This window comes from Pongo pygmaeus, chromosome 18 (genome assembly GCF_028885625.2).
Source record: "Pongo pygmaeus isolate AG05252 chromosome 18, NHGRI_mPonPyg2-v2.0_pri, whole genome shotgun sequence".
Classification (NCBI taxonomy): Eukaryota; Metazoa; Chordata; class Mammalia; order Primates; family Hominidae; genus Pongo; species Pongo pygmaeus.
In genome coordinates this window covers 26,373,707-26,379,798 of record NC_072391.2, presented here as the reverse complement: position 1 = coordinate 26,379,798, position 6,092 = coordinate 26,373,707, and positions in this window count along the sequence as shown.

Sequence of the window (6,092 nt, the reverse complement as noted above, 5' to 3'; positions counted from 1 at the left end):
ACCCAAAAGAATTGAAAATAGGGGCTCAGGCCAGGCACAGTGGCTCACACCTGTAATCCCAGCTCTCTGGGAGGTAGAGGCGGACAGATCACTTGAGGTCAGGAGTTCAAGACCAGCCTGGCCAACATAATGAAACCCTGTCTCTACTAAAAATACAAAAAAAATAGCCAGGCATGGTGGCACGCGTATGTAATCCCATCTACTTGGGAGGTTGAAGCAGGAGAATCACTTGAACCCGGGAGGCGGAGGTTGCAGTGAGCCAAGATTGCGCCACTGCACTCCAACCTGGGCAACAGAGTGAGACTCCGGCTCAAAAAAAAAAAAAAAGAAAGAAAGAAAGAAAGAAAATAGGAGCTCAAACAAAAATCTGTAGTGAATGTTCATAGCGACACTATTCATAATAGCCAAAAATTGGAAATAAGCCAAATGTTTGACTGATGAATGGATAAGTAAAACATGGTATATTGATACAACGGAATATCATTTGGCCATAAAAAGTAATGAAGTATTATATATGCCACAACATGGATGAACCTTGAAAACTCTATGCTAAGTAAAATAAACCAGTCACAAAAGACCACGTATTATGTGATTGCACTTATATGAAATGTTAAGAATAGGCAAACTTGTAGAGACAAAAAGTAGATTAGTGATTGCCGAGGGCTAAGGGAGGTAGGTGGGAGTCAGGGAAGATAGCTAAAGTGTACAGGGTTTCTTATTTTTTCTTTTTTTTCTTGAGACAGGGTCTCCTTCTGTCACCCAGGATGCAGTGCAGTGGAGTGATCATGGCTCACCACAGCCTCAACTTCCTAGGCTAAGATGATTCTCCCACCTCAGCCTCCTTAGTAGCTAGGACTATAGGCATATGCCATCTCAACTGGCTAATTTTTGTTATTGTTGTTGTTTGTTTTTTTGTAGAGATGGGATCTCACTATGTTCCCCAGGCTGTCCTGGGCTCAAGCGATCCCCCACCTCTGCTTCCCAAAGTGCTGGGATTACAGGTGTGAGCCACTGCACCTGGTCCCAGGGTTTCTTGTTAAGGTGATGAAAAGGTTCTACAATCGACTCTGGTGATAGTTTGGTTGCACATATCTGTGAATGTAATAAAATCTATTGCATTGCATGCTTTAAATGGGCAAAAAGTATGATATGTGAATTATATCTCATCAAAACTTTTTTTAAAAGAGAACAGCACAGAGAAGACAGTCAAACTTGACTCTCCAGAGGAAATAAAAGTTGTAACAAGATTTCTGTAGGTGAACATACAGAGGGATCTTTTTTTGTCTTCTTAAAAACAAACTATAAAACAAAAAAAATTTGAAAGAAAAAAGTAAACAAACAAAAATAAATAAAAATTAAAAACCGAATAGCCAGGAAAGCTCTGGGACAAAAAGTAATGAGGGTGGGTGACATCAACATCATTAGTCATCAGGGAAATACAAATTTCTCTACTAGGAATAGAGAGGTAAGAAACAGGAATAAAGGGCCAGGCGTGGTAATACAGCACTTTGGGAGGCCGATGCAGGCGGATCATGAGGTCAGGAGTTCAAGACCAGCCTGGCCAACATGGTGAAACCCCGTCTGTACTAAAAATATAACAACTAGCCAGGTGTGGTTGTGGGTGTGTGTAATCCCAGCTACTCAGGAAGCTGAGGCAGGAGAATTGCTTGAACCCAGGAGGCAGAGGTTGCAGTGAGCCGAGATTGCACCACTGCACCCCAGCCTGGGAAACAGAGCGAGATTCCATCTCAATTAAAACACACACACATACACACACACACACACACACACACACACACAGACAAGAGGCCTTGTGTAGTGGCTCACACTTGTAATCGTGGCACTTTGGGAGGCTGAGGCAGGTGGATCACTTGAGCCCAGGAGTTCAAGACCAGCCCAGGCAACATGGCAAAACTCTATCTCTACAAAAAATACAAAAATTAGCTGGGCATGATGGTGCACAGCCTGTAGTCCCAGCTACTCAGGAGGCTGAGGCGGGAGAATTCTTGAGCCCCGGAAGTGGAAGTTGCAGTGAGCCGAGATCGCACCACTGCACTCCAGCCTGGGTGACAGAGCTAGACCTTTTCCCTTGTGAAAGAAAGAAAGGAAGGAAGGAAGGAAGGAAGGAAGGCAGGAAGGCAGGCAGGCAGGCAAAGAGAGAAAGAAAGAAACAAGAAAGAAAGAAAGAGAGAGAGAAAAAGAGAGAGGGAGGGAGCGAGGGAAGGAAGGAAGGAGGGAAGGAAGGAAGGGAGAGAGGGAGGGAGGAAGGAAGGGGAGAAAGTCAGAAATATACCCAAATATATATGGGAATTTAGTATTTGATAAAAGTAACATTTCAAATTATTGACATTCAAAAATGTCATTTGGGTCCTCTCTCTGTCTTTTGGGAGAAAAAAATAAGGCTGTACTTTACCTTTTTATACCAAAATATAATAAATTCCAGATCGAATAGAGATTTCAACACAAAAAGAAACCATGTAATACTAGAAAAAATCTTGGGTAGCTGTTCTTATAATACTAAACAGAAGAAGGTCTTCTAAATATGAAAGAGAACAAAGAAATCATAAAGAAAAGATTGACATGGCCAGGCACAGTGGCTCACACCTGTAATCCCAGTACTCTGGGAGGCCAAGGAGAGTGGATCACTTGAGCCCAGGAGTTCCAGACCAGCCTGGGCAACATGGCGAGACCCTGTCTCTACAAAAAATACAAAAATTAGCTAAGGACGCTGGCACTTGCCTGTAGTTTCAGCTACTCGGGAGGCTGAGGCAGGAGGATCGCTTGAACCAAAGAGTTTGAGGCTGCAGTGAGCTGTGATCACACCACTGCACTCCAGCCTGAGCAATAGAGTGAGACCCTGTCTCAATTAATTAATTAATTAATTAAAAATTTGACAAATTTGAACTACATGAAAATTAAAACCTCTGTATGGCTGCATATATATATATATACACACACACACACACACACACATATGTATATACGTATGTACATACATACAAATATGTATATGTAAAAGATAAAAGACAACCCAATAGGAAAAATAATTGGGATAAGATGTAAAAGAGACATGGTCAATAAGGATAAAAAGACACTTAACCATACAAAGTCTAAAATACAACCTGAAACAATGGACTATTTAGATATGTTCAAAACAAGCAAGCAAGAGTCACAAAAGTGTGATAGGACATAGTGGAAGGGTTTTTTTTTTAGACGGAGTCTCGCTCTGTCGCCCAGGCTGGAGTGCATAGCGCCATCTCGGCTCACTGCAAGCTCCACCTCCCTGGTTCATGTCAGTCTCCTGCCTCAGCCTCCTGAGTAGTTGGGATTACAGGTGCCCGCCACCATGCCAGGATAATTTTTTGTATTTTTAGTAGAGATGGGGTTTCACCATGTTAGCCAGGATGGTCTTGATCTCCTGACCTCCTGACCTGCCTGCCTTGGAGGATGTGATAATGCAATTTCTGTTTTGCTATTGTTATTGTGTTTGAGACGGGATTTCACTCTGTCACTCAGGCAGGAGTGCAGTGGAGCTTCTCAGCTCACTTGCAGCCTCAAACTCCTGGGCTCAAGCAATGCTCCTGTCTCAGCCTCCTGGGTAGCTAGGACTACAGGTGCACACTACCACACCCAGCTAATTTTTTTATTTTTTATAGAAATTGGGTCTTGTTATGCTGCCCAAGTTGATCTTGAATTCCTGGCCTCAATTAATCCTCCTGCCCCAGTCTCTCAAAGTGTTGGGATTTTGGGCGTGAGTCACGGTACCTGGCTCCAATTTCTGTTTTAGTAGCATCACAAGAATCACACTGGCTGCTGTATGTAGACTTCACTGGGCAGGATGAAAGCTGGGAGACTATTGCGATAATTAAGGTAAAAGATGATGGTGGATTGGACCAGGGTGCCGGCATTGGAATGATGAGAAAGGATCAAATATGGATCTTATTTTGAAAGAACAGCCTGCAAGATTTGTTCATATATGAAATGTAGGCTGTGAAAGAAAGAAATCAAGGATGACTCTAAACAACTGGAAGTTGCCATTTGCCAAGATGGTGAAGAGAGCAGAAGAAGCACATTTCAAGAGGAGAGTTTAAAAAAAAATCCTTGAGCTGCCTGTTATACATTCCAATAAAGATATTAAGTAGATTATTGTATATGGGTGTATCGGCTTCAAGAGAGAAGTTGGAGCAAGAGCTATATATTTTGTATGTTGTGTTTTTGTTTTCATTTGTCTCAAAGTATTTTCTAATTTCCTTATGACTTCTTCTTTGATTCACTGGTTGTTTAAGAGTATGTTGTTTAATTTCTACATATTTGTGAATTTTATACTTTTCCTTCTTTTATTGATTTCTAATTTCATTCCATTGCAGAAAAGATACATTGTATGATCTCAGTATTTTTAAATATACTGAGACTTATTTTGTGGTTTAACATATGGATTATTCTGGAGAATGTTCCATGTGCACCTGAGAAGAATGTATGTTCTGCTGTTGTTGGATAGCCTGTTTTATGTATTTTACATATGTCTGTTAGGTCTAGTAGGTTTGTAGTGTTGCTCAAGTTCTCTATTTACTTATTGATTATTTTGTCTAGATGTTCTATTCAATTTTGAAAGTGGGGCATTGAAGTCTCCAACCATTATTGTAGAGCTGCCTCTTTCTCCCTTCAATTCTGCCAATATTTGCTTCACAGATTTGGGGGCTCTGTTGTTTGGTGCACATATGTTTATAATTGTCATCTCTTCTTTGTGAATTGACAAGGCTACATACATGTGGGAGTTATCATTGTATAGTTGGTATTAAAACTATGGGACTGGACAAGATCACCTGGGATGTCAGTGAAGAGAGAATAGAAGTCCTAGGGTTGAGTACTGATGATCTAACATCAAAAAGTTGGGAAGAGAAGAAGGAGTTGCCAGAGGAGCCTGAGAAAAAATGGCCACTGACGGGAGGAGAATCAGGTGTGTGGTTTTTCAGTTCAGTAAAGAAAACAAGTCTGGTAATAAAAGTCAATACAAAATCCATAACTTGTAGTTTATGGCTCAAATGGACAATCATGGTAATTTCTGGGATCATGTGTATGATGTGGTTTTCCAAATGAGGACTGAAAACATCCATCTCCCTTCCGCTTACTAATGCCAAGCTGGGTGCTACTGGGCAGTGGTGGGGTTGGTTCCATCAAGAGTTGCATTCTCTGTAGGGCTGTACTCAGTAAAAGACTGATATGTTTTCTCTTCAGAGCTCTCCAGGAAAGCTAGAATTTTGCATCAAGACTGGTATAAACCAGAACACAGTGGAGCGTACTGTCCAGAGTGCCTCAAGGCCTAATAGGATGGGAACACAAAAAAACTGGCCATGCCCCAGTAGTACCAAGTCATTGTTCTTCTAGATCTTCAGAACTTTGCCCATCTGGGAAGGAAAGGAATCCCTGAACTAAAACAAACTGGTTTTTTATGAAGAAGACTGGAGAATTAGGTTTGCAAAAGGCATAAACTAGGATAGCTTTGGGGGAGCTTGACAGCAGGAGTCGTCACAGGAACAGTGCAAGAATGACCTGGCTGACCCAGCAATTCCCTCCTAGGTATATAGAAAGAAATAAAAACTTATAGTCATGCAAAAACTTGTACACGGATGTTTACAGGACCATTATTCATAACAGCCGACAGTGGAAACAACCAACAGCTCCCTAGGGTCTTTTTTATAAGGGCAAAAGTCTCATTCATGAGCACTCCACCTTCACCACCTAATTACCTCCCCAAAGCTCCACCTCCTGACAACATCACATTGGGGATTAGGCTTCAACATATGAGTTTTGCTGAGGGAACATGAACATTCAGACCACAGCAGATGCATTCCAGGTGAGGTGCCTATTAGACATCTAAATTGGGTTTAAGAACACCTCCAAGGCCGGCTGGGCACAGTGGCTCACGCCTGTAATCCTAGCACTTTGGGAGGCTGAGGCAGGCGGATCACAAGATCAGGAGTTTGAGATCAGCCTGGCCAACATGGTGAAACCCCATCTCTATTAAAGATACAAAACATTAGCCGGGCGTGGTGGTGCACACCCGTAATCCCAGCTACTCGGGAAGCTGAAGC